General features: G+C 43.0%; 1 protein-coding gene across 3 annotated transcripts in view; it reads right to left on the bottom strand.

The window, feature by feature from the left end:
- NEDD9 (neural precursor cell expressed, developmentally down-regulated 9) overlaps positions 1-17839 on the bottom strand; it is a 100624-nt gene that overhangs the window by 82001 nt on the left and 784 nt on the right. The window contains exon 2 of one of the 3 annotated variants that reach the window (XM_050708882.1): positions 12453-12533. The exons of the other annotated variants lie outside the window; for them this stretch is intronic. The gene's annotated coding sequence lies outside the window, so the exon portion shown is untranslated. The remainder of the gene's footprint in view (positions 1-12452; positions 12534-17839) is intronic. 3 annotated transcript variants of the gene reach the window in all.

Genomic DNA, 17839 nt, shown 5'->3' with positions numbered 1-17839 from the left:
TTGAGACCTTCATGCTCCAGCAGCTCTGATGCAGTGTACCACCCACAGGAGATGGTATGAGGAACTGACACTTGGTCTTGACTTGGGCCTGTTCTAGGGGAAGTCAGCTCATGAGGGCACTGACTGCTGAACAGACTGGGCCCAGGGCTTGCACCAGTCCAGCTCAGGGTCTGGTGTTCAAAACAGCATTTCCCTTGCTGAGTCATTAAATGTTCTTCATGTTTGTTGGTGCAAGGTAGAATGGGATGCTAGGGGCAGTGGTATTTCAGGCCAGTGGTGGGCCAGGTAGTCCTGACCAGGGGCTGGATGCCCTCTATACCTCCTGTGGGGATGGACTGTGTCTCATCTCATGTATTCAGGGACATACACAGCTGCCTTATTTCAGGAATGGGAACAAGAGCTCTTGTATGTACAGCTCTGATCTCTGGACCATTTGGTCTTGATTAGAACAGTAATTCATGTGAAATTCATGCACTGTAGTTCATGGGTCCAAATAAATCTGGTCATTGGTCAGGTCCCTGCAGTATAGATGCAAGGAACTAATCTGGGGAGAATGCTGAACGGGAGTTTGTCTTTGTTGCGACTGTGGCATGGAGAGCTGTAGTTTCCATCTTCCAGAGATCTGGCTCTGGAAACAGTGCGTGTGGTTGCAGTCGAGATTGATTTCAAAGGAAAAATGTCAGTAGCAGATGAAAAGGAAAGGTGATGTTTGCTTATCAGCTGCCCTGGCTACACCTGTATAAATGTGATTGCCCTTACATGCAAAAAATAGGAAATGAGTCTGAAACACTGCTTCCCAACTTTTCCCTGAATCGGTCCCCTACTTACATAGGGACCACCTGCCTTAATAGGAGAAAATCCTACTGCCTGTGCCAGCTCTTCCTTTGCAATTTGACCTGACAGGTGAAGCTTAGGGAAAGCGATTGAGTCAGTGGTTTGGGCATCCAAGAGCTAAATTATGTCACAAGCACCGGACTCCTCAAAAGAGGTGAAAGAAACCACAGTCATCTCAGCCCCTTCCACATACAAAGCCCCTCACAAAGTGAGACAGCACATGCTGTAGGTGATAAGACCTATGCATGCTGACTGGTATTCTGGTTGCTGACATGCCAAATATGTGGGATTTGGCTTCTGACCCTGCCTTCCCCTTGCTCTTCTGTAGCCACCTGCCTGTGAAATTGGCCAGAGCATGCTGGAGTGCAACTGGGAGAACTCTGCCATCAATGTTGGCAGCAGATGTGAATCTTGGGAGTCAGGACGTGAATTTGCCCTTTGTCAAATTGTCAAATGGTGTGTTCTCCACATGTGCTAAGTGATTTACATGTGGTGAGATTGGGATCTGTGACCTTGTGGCCCTGGTAGTGCTCTGCAATGCACACAGGCAAACAAAGCAGTTTTAAGGATATCTGCTTTAGTTTGCCAACTAAACACTAGTTTAGTGGTCATGAACTCATAGTTGTGTAAAGCATTTTTTATTGGGCAGTTGACAGGAGGAGACTGTGTTCAAAGGGGCATTATGAGTCATCTTTTGGTGACATCAGAACCTGCTTTCTACGTGTGAAAGCTGGAGGTCAGGAGTCTTCCTGCTTTCAAGATAGCAGTAGGTTTTGGTTTACAAAACAGCGTCTCTGGGATACGAATGAGGCATTTGACAGCCTTGATAGAGAAGTTGTTTGGGAATCACAGAATCGTCTAGGTTGGAAGAGACTTCCAAGATCACCTAGTCCAACCTCTAACCTAACACTGACAAGTCCTCCACTAAACCATATCACTAAGGACTATATCTAAATGTCTTTTAAAGACCTCTAGGGATGGCGACTCAACCACTTCCCTGGGCAGCCCATTCCAATGCCTAACAACCCTTTCAGTAAAGAAGTTCTTCCTAATATCCAAACTAAACCTCCCCTGGTGCAACTTTAGCCCATTCCCCCTCGTCCTGTCACCAGGCATGTGGGAGAATAGACCAACCCCCACCTTGCTATAGCCTCCTTTAAGGTATCTATAGAGAGCAATAAGGTTGCCCCTGAGCCTCTTCTTCTCCAGGCTAATGTTTTTCTGCAGATCATTTCCACGACCAAAAAGCCCTACTTTGTCTCAAGTAATCATTTTGTTAAGAACTGATATTTTTCAGAGACTTATTAGCAGTTTTAAAAACTTCTTTTTAAATTGAAAGGACCAATTTTGGTATTTTTGGTTGAAAAATACTGGGTCACAATTACCTTCATTTTGACACATGACCTTATTATAAGACCCTGAAACAAAATAAAAAATCTAAATACCTTGTGCTCAAAGCTTAAATAAACACAATGTGGGGAAGAAGGGTTATATTTTTCTCAGACTTTGATTTTTTTTCTTTAGGAAAAAAATGTTTTTCTTCTCAATAATTCTTTTGAAGCCTCATATATTTCCCTCATGTAGGAGGACTTTCTCTAGTCCAGTTTACTATGGATTCAGTAGTAAAACTGTCTTCCACAACAGAACCTTAAAAATACTGTTCCAGGTGAGAAGGAAACCTGAGCCCATCAGCCTTTCCATGGAATTACTCAAGCCAGAGGTTTTTTCTACATGATATAGGTATCTACTTTCTCTTTGAAGCTTTCTAGAAAGCACTCTGTAAGAGAAATTGATGGTGCCTCTAAACAGAGGGGTACGGAGACATGAGGTATGTGTGGTGGTAGATGTGAAGAGTGATGTGAAACAACTGGGGGCGTTTCCCCACCACTGCAAAACATGTGTGCCAGTAGGGTTGTGTATATCTAAGATCTCTTGTGATGGATATAAGGCTTTTTAAGCAGGCTGTATTGCCAGCAGTGTCACATCTGCAGGTTTTCCATCAGTCCAGGGTCACCAAGTGAGATTGAAATCATTCACGATCCCTGCCTGCTGTCTGTTCCACAGCTACCTGTTATGCGGGGTGGGCTGGAGTATTGCTGGCACCAGTGGGAGAGGGGCTTTGAATGACTCTGAGATCATGGTGGTGATGACTTGTGGATGGGGAGGGAAGCAGTGGAGGCTGACCTGCTCCTCTGCTCTCCCACCTTTTGCAGGGCTTTATTTCAAGAGCTCTCCTCTGTCCCTTTGCTTTGGTGCTTTATTCTCCTCCTGTTCCCTCCTTCAGAGTCTTATCCTTCCCACTTTTCTCTCCCTTATTTTCCTGCTTTTGTTTTCAGTGCCAGTAGTTCAGTGAGATCAGTCTCAAAGCTTAAAACTTGTGAAAAGAGCCTGAGAGCTTTTTTTATTTGTTCCCTGTCAAAGCTCTTAAATTTCCAACTTAAGCTTTTGGAGGGGTATCTCAGAGGTGAAGACAACAGCAGGACTTGCGGGGACGTCCCAGAGGGTTTGTTCTGGGAACATAATGCAGGCTGTATTGAAAGAGGCTTTGCATAGCAGTGCTCTCAAGCTTTTCCCTTTCTTTTAGAAAGGGTTCTTACCCTCTCACCCTTTCCTAAATTAAAGGCTGACCAAAGAGGTGCCTTCCAGCATGTCAGCATGCCCACTGCTGGTTGTTGGATTTGTTTGGTAAACCACTTAACTCTGTACAAGTTTTCCCTGCTCCTGAGCTGTTCTGCTCATGTGATAGTCGTTCTTGCCCTTCCTGCTGGGAGGGAGTGTGTTCATCAAGCGGAAAGTGCCAAGGCAGGTTGTGGGAGAGGAAGCGTGTTCCTAACAGGGAGGAAGAAGGCAGGGTGGAGACTCAGGCTTTGTGCAGGGTCCCCTCCTAGAATCATCTCCTTTCACAGTCCCTGCTGCCTCCTGCTTAATTCCAGGAAGTCCTTAACTCTTACCTAGTTTAAGTGTTGCCATCAGTAAGAAAACAGTGCTTAAACCAAGTGCTAGTGTGTCTGCAGAAACTCTGAGGGGATCTTTGGCTTGAATCCAGTGCCAGCTGAGGAGCAGAAGATCACCTCCTGAAAGCTGGCCAACCCCAGTGTAGCCCCCAAAGTTAAGCCCAATGAGCAAACTTGTGTGGAATGGCTCCGTGATGCAAAACGTGATGCTTCATGTTGCTTAAACTTGAAAACTGGAAAATTCAGAGCCAGCACCAAATATTTGTTCTGCTTTCAAAGCTGAGCATCAGGGAACCACTCCTTCAATAGTGGGTGTCTGTTCTCTGAGTACAGATGTGCTTATAGCACAGCTTTTGCCAGTGTTTTCCCTTCCTCATGCTTTCCACATGAATGTGTATGCAGCTTTCTACCCTTTAAATACGGTGTGAGGGGTGTAGCGGCTGTTCCTTCTCTAATACAGGTGGCAATATCATTCTACAAATTGTTTTCAGCCTTAACTGGTAAAGCTTGCCATGCAAGCTCTCCTATTTCTTGTCAGAAGCAATAAGTTGGAAACTGTTTTGCATTAGACAAATTACATTAGTCAAAGACACTTCAGCATATTGGTTACTTTCCTGTAGTATGCAAGTAATAATTCAGTTCTTAAAACGTTCCATCTGGATTTGGGAGGTCACCTGAGTTCCCACTGCAGGAATTCAGAGACAAGTTGGTGTGAGGTAGCAATGCTAACCTGTACATGAAGTGACAGATAGCATCGTGTTGTTCATGTAACTAGAAAGAGCAATTGACTTCAGTCTGGAATTTGGGATGTGGGTCTCTACAAGGGTGAAATTTTTTGAAGTTTTAACCAAGTCTTTTACTGAAACTTTTTGAAGCTACTGTGGCTTTGGTTGTGTGTGGAAACCTTATTTCTAAGCCTTCAGAGGGGACGACATGTAGAGGAAGTCAGAATGGCCAAGACAAAATTGCGAAAGTTTCAACAGCAGTTTGAGAAAAATGCATTCTCTTTTACCACACCCTTACCTCCATCATATTTCAGACAGCACCAAGAATTGGAAAATGAAGTCAGGTGTCAAGCCAAAAATAGCCAGATTCATCAAATGAGGAAAAGATGAAGGGGTGACTCAAACAGTTGAAGAGCATGTGGTAAGCTGATAAATTCTGGGGTAAATCACAGGAAGGCTGACATGGAGTTGCTTTTAGGGGTTAGAAAAAGGTAATAAAACTAACAGCAATCAATATAGTTTTATGAAAACTGTTTTGTCAAGAAGTCACGGTATACTTCTTTAAGATGCCACCTGATAGGGGTGATAGTTTTGATGTTTACTTAAGCATACATCTATTCAAGTTTCTATAAGGCGAGTGAGTTTGTTCCACAGGATATTCTGAGTAAAAACAAAACTAGAAATATACAAAACTAATTAAAGACATTAAATGAATTGCAATCTTGCTAATTGTCATACTTTTTAAAGCAATTACAGGGAGAAGCAATCAGAAAGGACATTCCCAACAGATATACCAAAGGGCTTATTCTTGGGCTCAGAGCTGTTCAGTCACTTGGTTTTTGGCTTGAGAGCAAATATTGTATTTCACTAGACAAATTCAATGATGATACAACCATTGAAGTAGTTAAAGGACAATGTCAAGGACAAAGCTGTTCTTCAGGGTCCTCTGGTTCATCTGGTAAACTAATCTTATTGAAATAGTGTTTTTAAATTGCCAATCAAATTCAAGGTATTTACAGACCAAAAATGTACTTTTAGTCATACTGTATAGATGGGTTTGTGAAATGCAATTTCCCTGTGAGTCAACCAGGCTTGTTGTTTTAACAGATAATCAGCTAAGCATGTTCTCCCCATGTGATACAGCACACCTGAAAGCAAATGCTACTGTCTTGGATTAGAGCAGATCGCTGAGTAGAGGTCAAGGAGGTGATATTTCCATGTGTACAGCATTAATGAGACCATTACTGAAATATAGTGTCTGTTTCTGGTGTTTACACACTAAAAGGATGTTGACAGATAGGAAGAGAATGTCCTAGCAGCACAAGCATGGGTTGAACCATGCTGTCTAAAGAGAGGCAGGAGAAGCGAAGTCTATTTAGTTTCTCAAACAGGAGATCTGACTGTCTTCCACCAATACCTGAAAGCAAAGTTATTTAACAATCAAACTAGCTATGGATACAGCAAGATCTAATGCATAGATGCTGAAGGTGGACAAATTCAGATTAGAAAACAGGAAACAGGCAGATAAAAACGCCTTTTGCTTTCAGCATCAGCAGCCAACCACTGAACCTGGGATGTTGGGCTTGCTTGTCAAGTGAAGTCTGTGAGCAAGCCCTGAGCCTTTCTGAAGAACATAAGATGCTGGTAAATGAGTTTGTGTGAAGCACAAGTGTTGTGATAAAATACTGTGGCTGATACAGTTCAAGCATCTGAGACTTGAGAGAGCTTACTGGTTTCAGTGGCTCTAGCCATAAACTGATCTCTTTTTCTTACATAAGGTTAACAATTTTAAGTAAAAATAGTCAAGGCCTGGAAACAATCCAGTGTTCCAGTGTTGCAGGCAGTGGTGTAGTGGAACCTGGTTTGACCTGAGCATCTGAGGTGGAAACGGCAGAGCAGGCAGCAAGAGCCATCTTTCATCTTGCAAACCATGTGTGAAGCTCCTTGGGGACACTGCTCCTAACTACTTGTCTGGTACACCATATTTAGCTTAGTCTTCCTGCTAACTTGATGGCTTTCAGGATCTAACAATCTTTGTCACCTAAGGAATAATGATGAAGCACTTTCACCGTAGCTGATCAGCTGAAGACAGCCTTTCAAGAGGGCAGTGGAAGCACAAAGTACTTAATACAATGGAAAATAACAGTATGTCTCTTCTGTGGGTCTATAAGGTACTGATTATTTGTCAACTTATGGTTGGTTTTCAAATTCAGCATGCCATCAGAATATAAATGTTATAGAACACAATATCAGCCAAGCTTGGGGAAAAATATTCAGAACAAAGCATGGGATGACACTTTGATCTAGTTAGACATTTTATGGGTGGTAAGGTAGCTTGGTGTATTGCACTCATAGAAGAAACATGGGAAGAGAAACTTTTCCCTTCCTACTCTATGAGGAAGAAGTTCTGTGCATAAATACACTAGAGACTGAAAGGTAACTGATATACTGTACATGTGTGCAGAGAAATCTGGATCAGAGTGAACTTCTTGGCCCACAGTGGGATGTGAATCCTAGTTGTGGGCCAGTGACAGTTGGTCATTGACTGAAAGTACTGGCTTGTACACATGCAAAGCAAGAATAATCTCCAGTCTGAAGCTTTCTTCCTACATAGATGCAGTAGCAAAACAAATGCTAGGTACCTGGCTGCACTGGGACGCAAGAGGTGACATCTATATATTAGGCAGCATCTACAGACTGAAAAATCAATTCCTTCCTAGCTTAGGAGAATATCCTGTGGGCTGAAGGGAGTGTGGTAGCAGGCATGCTTATCTGAACAGTATGGTTTATATGAAGCAATTGCACTTTGTAGAGTATGTCATGTGGTGGGTATGAAGTAGGAGTAAGGGGCAGGGGTCACTGATCCTCTCTGATAGGGAGAGAGGAGCTGAAAGAGGAGTAGAGGGTCATTACTCAACACAGAGATAACTGACTTTCTCATAAATGGCCTGTCCCCCACCACTGCAAAAAGTCAGCATGGGCAGTTTATGGAGCTTCTCTGGCATATGTGAACTACAATGGTGCAATATGTGTAAGTATCTATCCTGTATGCAAGTGCTTTGTACCTGAAGCAACCCTGTTAAGGTGTCAATGGCCAGAAACAAATGCCAGCAGCACAAATACACTCAAAAAGGCTCTTGATCCCTTTTGAAGGGCCTTCCTATTAATTCCAGCACACACAATACAGGGCAAGTTCTTCTTGCACAGGTAGTGTGTAATATCTCATGCTTGATTGTGTTTTGACTACTTGGGAGGCTGGGAGAAACTTGACTTTACATCTAGTTTTTACTCAGATTAACCTTTCAGGTAGAATAAATCCTACAAGCAGAAGGACCTCTGATGTTAATATGATGGTGCCTATGCTAGGATCAAAATTTTGATGGGGTGACATTTTTTGTGTATTCACAGCTATGCTAGCCAAAGTCTAAAGTAAATTTATGGACTGGAGTCCTGCATATCCTTTCATAGCAATGATATTGCCCATATATTCGTTCTGCTTTATTGGTCTGATTTTAGAAAACCTTGTTCTGACAATTTCCTTACTTGCTTGGCTTGGCATTCCCAAGCATCATGTTAACTTTCCACAGAGGAAAGTTTAGAGCCATCTCATTTGGGTCAGCTAGGGAATTCAGAACACTGCTTGGCTGTGTTGAGCCAGGCCTACATTGCCTCTTTATATTACCACAGCAAACAGTATGACTCAGGGAGAAGATAGTTTAAGCACTCCAGCTAAGTAAAATAAATGGAAACATAGATGGTGAGAGGCAAAAACTTTAACAGCAATAAAAAGAGAGGGAAGGCTGATAGGAGCAGTCAACAATTTCATTTCTAGTTAGTTGGCATATTCACTGTGAGAGAAAACAGGCAATAATTGGGCATGCAGCATTTCTTCAGACTCGCTTGAAAGGCTGTTATTTCAGTTTGCCTCATGAAAGCAATTGGTTTTCTCGGAGACCTGTTTGTCACTTAAATCTTTATACTACTATACCTCTATCGTTATGGCACAGAAAGTCATTTCTGCAGGAAGTGTTGACGGTGGGTGATTCTGGCTTGGCCATTGTTTTATGTGTGGGAGGCAAAGATGCTGAAGACTGAAGGAAACAACTGAAAGGGAGAGTAAGTGAAAGCTTGTTCTAATTTCCAGCCTAAATGTACTACAGCCCAGGATACACCCCTTTTCAGGGTGTGAGAATAATACTGTCATCAGAAGTCAGTTGCTATTTTATGCATGATGTTTCACCACCGAGGGTGTCCATGGGAGTCACTCAGACCCTCCTCTGCCCTCCCTCTGCTCAGACCCAGTTGATGGGTGACTGCTGCAGCAGGTCCTGGCCAGCACAAGCTGGTAGCTGTTGAGGAGAGCAGTCCCACCCTTCCTCCTGCTCCTGCCAGTGTTGCCTGGCTGGGAGCAGCTGGCTACTGCACTGCTCTCTGTCCAACATTTCACATGGTTATTTTTAACCCAGATTGGCATCTTGATTCACATCATGTGGCCTCATGCTTTTGCCAGCAGAAACGGACTGTGGAGTTAACCCCAGCTTTGGTGAAAGCAGCCTCCCTGCAGCCCTCATCACCCTGGGTAGCTCATCTCAATTTGCCCTGCAGTGTCCTAGGTGGGGGGCAGTGCCTGGCACAAACACTTCTCTGCCTGTGCTGGAAGCATCTCCCCTGGTAATGTGGAAGGTGGTATTGTTTTCTCCTACTGCTGTGGCACATGAGCATAGGCTCATGTTGTCCAGAACAACATACATAGGCTTGGGATGAGTGAAAAGCTATTGGATCCCACAGTGCATACATAACTTTTCAGATGTGCTAGTAGAGTCCAGGTATTTTTCTCTGCTTTCCTAATGCTTTTCACCATAAAATTTCACCAAATTTCTTCTTATAGGCTTCAAAACCATCACACCCATGACAGTCAGGGAAAATAATTTCCCCCAGTAAATAGCTGTTAGCATTGAAGAACTGTGGGAATAAAACTCTAAATGGGAAACTGCACCAGAAGTACACTTCTGCATGGAATTTGAATATTCTAGTTCTGAGTATGACTGCTGACCACAACAGGCTCCAACCACAATCCATCCCCCCTGTGGAAGTCAATAGGGGTAGGATCCATCTCATCTAACTTCAGAGGTCAGCACTATGTGAGGCTGTATCTGGAGCAGTCAGACAGACTCTCTTTGAAGCCAGGGGAGAGTAAATGTGTTTTGGCACTAATCTGTCTCATCTATTTTAGATTTGTCTGAAGATGTGGTCTGACTTCTTTTTCTGGACAGCCAATCAGCTGCCAATAATGAGTTCAGATTTGGATATCTACATCTCAAGTCAGCTGATATGCACCTTCAAACTTTCCAGTTACTTCACCTGGCTCTAGACCAGGTCTTGGCAGATCAGCAGTTAGTTCTGAGCACTCACGTAACTGCGACGATAACCTTTGAGTTCTTGCTTCGCAAGGTCTTGAATTAAATGGATGTGATGTTAGTGGAGATGTGACCACACATTACTATAGTTTACTTATGTACTTACATGTGTTGTTGCAAGCTGTTCAGTGATGTCTACCAGTGTTTCTATGCCCTTCATGACAAATTACAGTTTACAGTACAAGAATCACAGAATCCTTTATTTGGGAAGGCATCTCCTAAGCTCACCTAGCCAAACCTCCTGCTCAAATCAGGATGAGCTGTAGGATCAGACTCACTCAGGGATCTGTCCATTTGGTCTTAAAAACCTTCAAGGATGGAGACTGGGTGACCTGCTCCACTTCTTGGCTGCTTGGCTGTCCCTGTGGGGAAAATGACTTTCCTCATATCAAGACAGAACATCCCATCCTCTGTCAGAACGCATAACCTTTGTGTCTCATCCTGCCACTATGCATGTTTGTGAAAAGCCTGGCTCAGTCTTCTTATCTCCTCCTTGTAGGCACTGCGGGGCTGCTGATAGGTCCCCTGAAAACCATCTCTTCTCTAGGCTGGATGAACCCTGGTCCCTCAGCCTCTCCTTGCAGGGCAAGTGCTCCAGCACCAATCATTGTGGTGGCCCTCTGCTGAGCTCCCTCCAGGCTATCATTGTCTTTCCTGTACTAGGTGGCCCAAAACTGGACACACTGTCTAGATGTGCTCTAATGAGCACAGAGCAAAGGGGAATAACCACTTCTCCATATATGCTGGCCATGCTCCTGTTGGCGCAGCCCGATGGGTTCCCAACCTGCACTGTTTGCTTGGTAGGATTTTGGTGGTAGTCTTGTAGTGATTGAGAGTTGTGGGAAGAATTAGCAGTTGTTGTTATTAGGTATCATTAAGCCATGAATACCTTCAGAGATTAAAAGTCTGTTGGTATTTATTGGGAATATCTCCCTAAAACAAAATGCTCACCAGGATTCATTATTTAGCTTCAAAAAAAAAAAGTCTGATGTGGAAACTCTTTACAGCTCAAATAAAAAAAACAGCTAATTATGTTTTCAGAGATGTTGATGATCTCTTTTTGGCATGAAAGTTGTGAAATGCTGAGGTGTTCAAGCTCGTTATGTGCAGTCTTTTCTTTTTGGCGTGCAGCACATGAACAATGCACCGCTGCCGTTGCATTCAACCTTGTGACTTCCTCACAAAGTAGAAATGAGTTGTACTTTCCGTTTAAAAGGAAGCAGCTCTTGTGCTGAAACACAGCCACCTCTGGCCTAATTTTAACTGTCAGGCATCCAGACCCAGTTTTGACAATCTACAATCCCCCCAGAATGGGAGAAAGAGGTCCTTCCAGAGGTTCCTTCATTTCATCTCTTTCATACCTATTTCAGGGTGAGAAGTGGCTTGTCTGTCTTCACTGACCCAAACATCATCTAAACAGTCAGTCCAAGTTATTAGTATTTAATAGAAACCCAGGGCTAAAATCCTAGGTAAAGCTAGGCCTAGGCATTACTTTTCAAGTGCTTCTGCCCCTAGCTCATTGTTGGGAACTGAGATTCCTTCTAGGTTTTTCTCCAAACTAAAGCCTCCAGGCTATCCCTTATATTGCATGAAGGATACTTTGGAGACATGGAGATGCTAAGGGGGTGGCAAGAAGGCAGTTGTCTGCTTCCTCCTTTAGTCCCCCCTTTGCCAGGACATTTCCCCCCCCTTTAAGTGACTTCATAGTCACTGGGGAGGTGAAGAGGGGTTGTACCTAGCATTTCCATTCCCACCACCTCACATCTGTGGATCATCCTTGCAGTGGGACAGTAAACACCCCATAGAAAAGAGACCTAACTTATTTCACTAGAGAAAATACTGCTATTTAGCTACTAGGACACTTAAAATTTATGTCAGTAGAAATGGTACTAAAATCTCCCTTATTTCCCCAGCCATGCCTTTACTACTCAACTTGGCTACTATTTTCAGTGATGCAGTCAACATAGCTGAAATGCAACAGTTTCCTTCAACACCACTGCAGACATCTAGATGAAACCCAACTCTTAGTGAGTTTTGCTGGGGGATGAAGGATTTGGGGTTTTTGTCTTGTACGGTTCTCAATAGATGAGCTAAATTCTCACACTGGGGGGAAAAAATCACCAGTGTGTGTGCAGCACAAAGCAAAATGATGGCACCCTGGGATATAAAACTGGTGGTTTGTTTCTAGCCTGTGGGGGTTCTGGCTAGGTTGCACCATTCACAGGTTTAACTAAGAGCATTTCAAATAAAGAATCTTTAATGCCGAACAGAAACTTTAGTTGTGTTTTGCTGCATATTGAAAAACTCTCTTGCACAGCCAGCTCTCAAAAGCAAAAAGTGCTGCAGGTTCCTGTCCCAACAGCCGGCCCCTACCCCAGTCCTTCCTCAAAGGCACCTCGGTGTTTTGGTTAAAAGAGCCACATGGTAACCTAAGTGACAGCAAATCTCAATTAAGACTTAGTTTTTAGCCTTCAAACTATCCAATGAGTTAGTCTTGGGGATTAAGGAAAACAAAACCTTACCGATGGCTGGATAAAATTCACATTCCTTTCAATTGTGATCATCCTACATCAAGGAAATGTTGGCAGTCTCCTAAGGTATGCCTGTGAAAGTTATTATATTGCTTTAAGTAAGTTAAGAAAAAGGAACCAAGAGCTATAGCACAAATGTGTTATATAAATCTTCATTGGAATCACTGCTGTTTTTATAAAAATAGATTGATCAATGTTGGGTCCCAGTAGGCAACCTTTAAAAAAGAGCACATCAAATGGGGAGGCAAAGCTGTAGGTCTCCACCCCCATTCTGGCTCTTCTCCTCACAAGAGACAGCTATGTCATCTCTAGCCATAAAAGAAATTGAAGAATGTCTGTCTTGCTAAAGGCAGAAAAGGAGTCCTTTCCCCCTCTCTGCTGGAGCAAGCCATATCCCTGCAAAGCCATGTCCCAGGCTGCGAAGTGAGCTGCATACCTGAACGGGGGCTTAAGGGGGCAGTAAAACATTCCTCTTACGCTGGTGGAAGTTGTCCTGAAATAGGAATCATAGCTACATGGCACCTTTATGTAGCTATTTAATTACTGTGGGAACATTGTAATTTGCTAGCTAGATCTATCAACAGTAAATTCTTAATTCTGAAAGAAAGGGAAAGTTTGATGTTCAGAGGGACTTTCTGAAGCACAGTATCTCCTAGGAAACATATGTGGGATACTTCATTTCTAGTGATGCTTCTTACCCTGAGTACTTACACTTAAAAGAGCAGTTCAGCACAACGTTGATGGTGTGTAGTTCATGAGATTGCCCATCCAACATTTGAACCAGGTAAAAATGCACAGATTATTGTGGTAGAAAATCCACTTAGACTTTTTATTCCTTTTTCTTCAATATTCCTTTTTTTCAACAACGGTTGTTTGTTTGCAGCTTAGAAAATCTTGTTCTTGCTACTTTTACAGAATCACAGAATCGTCTAGGTTGGAAGAGACCTCCAAGATCATCTAGTCCAACCTCTGTCCTAACACTAACAAGTCCTCCACGAAACCATATCACTAAGGGCTACATCTAAATGTCTTTTAAAGACCTCCAGGGATGGTGACTCAACCACTTCCCTGGACAGCCCATTCCAATGCCTAACAACCCTTTCAGTAAAGAAGTTCTTCCTAATATCCAAACTAAACCTCCCCTGGTGCAACTTTAGCCCATTCCCCCTCGTCCTGTCACCAGGCACATGGGAGAATAGACCAACCCCCACCTCCCTACAGCCTCCTTTAAGGTACCTATAGAGAGCGATAAGGTCGCCCCTGAGCCTCCTCTTCTTCAGGCTGAACAACCCCAGCTCCCTCAGCCGCTCCTCATAGGACTTGTTCTCCAGACCCCTCACCAGCTTTGTTGCCCTTCTCTGGACTCTCTCGAGCACCTCCATGTCCTTCTTGTAGCGAGGGGCCTAAAACCGAACACAGTACTCAAGGTGTGGCCTCACCAGAGCCGAGTACAGGGGGACAATCACCTCCTTAGACCTGCTGGCCACGCTGCTTCTTATGCAAGCCAGGATGCTCTTGGCCTTCTTGGCCACCTGAGCACACTGCTGGCTCATATTCAGCCGACTATCAACCAGTACTCCCAGGTCCTTCTCTGCCAGGCAGCTTTCCAACCACTCATCTCCCAGCCTGTAGTGCTGCTTGGGGTTGTTGCGCCCCAGATGCAGGACCCGGCACTTGGCCTTGTTGAACTTCATACAGTTAATCAGAAATCTGAGCAGAAATAATCAGTGCTATTGTTACAAAATGGTGTCTTATTTTCAGAAAGCTGTACCAGAGAAATATGAAACAGAATCCTACTGAGGTGTCCTGTGTTGAGTCATTCAGAGATCTGTTTTGGCAAATAAGAGTTCATCAGCTCAGATAGAAACGGCACTTGTGGAACAAGCAATTAATCAGAGGAAGATGAAGTGTTAATGACAGTGGATTTGTTTCCCTGAGCTGTGTTTTGGACTCATGTCTATGATGGAGTATGAGAGCAACAAAGACCTTTTGTGCGGTTATCAACCCCATGCTGCTATGTGGCAGCCAGTCACCCAAATCAGATTACTCAAAATGGTTTTGTTGCAGCTGTTTGCTACCAAAAATATTTTCTTCCATTCAAGAGCTTTTTCCAGCGTCTTTCTCAGGGACTCTTTACTTAAGACAAGGCCAGTAACATCCCTGTGTGAGTACAGGAAAGCTTCAGGAAAAAAGGTAAAGACTCACTGTGGCTGAGTGGCAGAGGGAGGTATAGAGATGCAGACACTTCATGGCCATGTCCTTCCTATAGCCAAGTTCCTGCACTGGGTCATGGTGTGTCTCAAGACTTCGTGTGAAACTTCTGAAGAAATAACATGCTGGTGCATCCCCAGCAGCCAAGCTCTACAAAGTAGCCTCCCTCAACTTATGAATCAGAGTAACTGGGGTCGTTTCTTGCTATTCAGATGATTTTATAAAGTAAGAAAAAAAAGAAAAAAAGTCCTTTTCCCTTCTTTAATTCTCTTCACGACCAAATGAAAAAATATCCTCCTTTGATATTTCAGTCCTTACTACTCCTTGTCACCTTCTAGAAAAGCCCTTCAGTCCCCCTCTAGTAGCAAATGACCAGAGGAAGAAAGCCAACATGTTTAGGAGCTACCATGGAGAAGCAGAAAACATCACAGAGCACAGACCAGCTCTCATTTAAGCATCCCTAATAGCCACAAAATCCTCAAGATCTTTTACTGCTCAGTCTGAGCACATGGATAACGCAGCTGTTTCCATAACAAGTGAGGTCCAGAAACCAAGAGTAGGCTTTCTGTGAAAGATAAGTAGAAGATACAGCAGCAGGCCCTTGTTGGATGCTCTGAGACAGCAAAACCCATAAAGCTCAGGCATGAGATGGGAGGATCTTGATCAGTGTTTGGATGGAGAGAACACATGCACCTGATTTTCCCCAGCAAAACTCTCTAGGAGGTGGGTTTCATCTAGGTGTCTGCAGAGGTATTGAAGCAGGTGATGTTCAGCTGAGCTGTGATGAGTGTGTCACTTGAGACTTGCTCCTTATATCTGGGAAGATGTCTGCGCTGCATCTCAGGAGTTTCTCCGACAAGAATACAGGATGGATCGATTATTGATTATAAGGCACATTGTGAGTACAGCTTCTTTTTTGGGCCTGCTCTCAAGAGCCATGTAGACACAAACACTGAGCTTTAAATTAGAGGGATTAAAAATTAATTGAAGATCATTATTTTTGCCCTGTCTGAATCTCTGAATCTTCTTGGAATCTGGTTGTTTAGACACCACCGCCTTTTTTTTTTTTTTAAACTGCTGACAGAGGAGAATTGTTGATCTGGTCTTTGGCTGTTCTCAGACCCTCTGACATCCCACCAACCACATGCTTCAAACCAAATAATAGCAAATGGAGCCCTTGTTACACGACTCACAGACAAAGAACAGTCTCTGCTTTTCAATTTGTTTCCCAGATGCTGCTGGAAGTGTTTTAAGTATTTGGTATTCATGATATGCTCTTTGGTTAGTATTTGATTCATTCAAGTTGTTTTCCACTGAGTGGCAAGAACAATAGTTTCCAGTTTCAATTCTTGAAAGTACAAATTCAAAATTTCTTTGAAATGCTAATATTTGCTTAAAATATGCTGTTCCTGGTAAAATGCCTACCACTAGGCTTGTATGGTAGATTGCTCAGAGCATGCTTTGTTCTAAAAAGGCAAATTTAGGTGAGAGAAACGTAACAAGAATGATTTTTTTAAAGAAAAAAAAAAAGACACACAAAACAAACAACTACAACAACACCCTAACCTACAACCAAAGGTATTTTGAGTAGGCCTCAAATGATAAATTTTATAAAAAGATTATCATTATCAACTAGCCCACCTTGATTACTTGGCACAAGCTTTTTCCAGGTGCAAATAAAGCCCATAGGTATGGATTTAGCAGAACATAGACTAGATGTATATTTTAGAGCAGTAGGTGTATTAGGGCAGAAATCAGACATTTTCATATTTTGTTCTTTTCTTGTTTTTCTTTTGCTTCTGTTTTGTTCTTCTCTGTTGCACACTGTGCAGATCAAACTGCATTGCATAGTGATAGGAAGATTTGCTTTTGGGGTGGGTAGAACAACTGGCAGAAGGAATCAATAGGGACTGTAAGGAGGGTGAAGGAGAATGCTGTAACTTCCCCAAACTATTTTGCCGTTCCTCATCTCCCTTCCCTCTTGAAATACAAGATTCCCCCTTCCCTATTTATGCTCTTCTCTCCACCTCTGTCATGGGCTTGAATTTTGAATGTTCATGCTGCAAGATACTGTATCTCACTAACATTCAAAGCTTGGTCCCAGCCCATTCATTTATCACCACTATCAGAAGCAGGCAAGTCCTCTAAGCCACAGTGGCCCCTGGCATGGAAGGAGAGTCAAAGCTCTTTCCAAGAGGCAATGTGGCTTGTCTGATGAAACATAAGCTATTATTATCTGCCTTATTTTGTTTTCCTTAGAAGCAGACAAAAAGTCTATATTCTAGACAACTGGCTTCAGTACTACGCCCCCGTGTCCATCCTTGGTCGAGCTTGGCCTGCTGTTTATATGATGCTTTTAGCAGAATGGCTAACTTTAACTGACCCTGTGAAGCAATATTGCCTCAGAGGAACCCTCAGCACCATGAGCTGAATTTTCTGTCTTTCTGTTATTTCTTTGTTTAGTGAGGGCTCTCTGGAGCTGGTAGATATGGACTTCAGCAACCTACAATAAGGTTGCTGAGGGCTGCTTTTCATGAGGCTTGACCACTACACAGGTGTGTCCAGCCTTTCCTTGTCCTCCTGTCTGTATTGCAAATCCTGACAGTTTGCAAAAAGAGAAGACAAGGGAACCCCCCAGGGCAGTAGAAGCAATAGTCCCTTTTTAGTAATCATGGGGTGTTGCTTAACTGAATTTAGTCTGCAAGCATTGTTTTTAACTGAAGAAATTATTCCTTGAAATAGGGTGAAAGCGAACAGAACAATTCATTTCTGCTTACAACACACAGTGTTACCCAAGTCATGTCCTATTGTCATATCTTATTGCACCCTGGATGGTGTTTCTGAAAGAGTTTGGACTGTGTGGTGCAGGTCACAATGTAATATTTTCTGAGGATTCATGTTTGGTCTCTGTACAATCAGAGATCAGCTGTGAACATCTGCGGAAAGTGAAAGAAAGAGCCATGTACCACTGACACAGCTTTGTAGTCATTATTCAAATAACATTTGAAGATGCTTTTTTTGCTATTTTTTTCTTTAATCAAATCCCACCAGCATTAGAAAACACTTTGCCCAACACCACAGACTAGCAAAGTAGCAATCATGTTATGTTCCTCAGACGTTATGAATCACATAAAGGAAAAAAAAATCATGATAGAAATTCAACCATG

Source organism: Cygnus atratus, chromosome 2, assembly GCF_013377495.2.
Source record: "Cygnus atratus isolate AKBS03 ecotype Queensland, Australia chromosome 2, CAtr_DNAZoo_HiC_assembly, whole genome shotgun sequence".
Lineage (NCBI taxonomy): Eukaryota > Metazoa > Chordata > Aves > Anseriformes > Anatidae > Cygnus > Cygnus atratus.
This window is presented reverse-complemented; position numbering and strand designations above follow the sequence as displayed.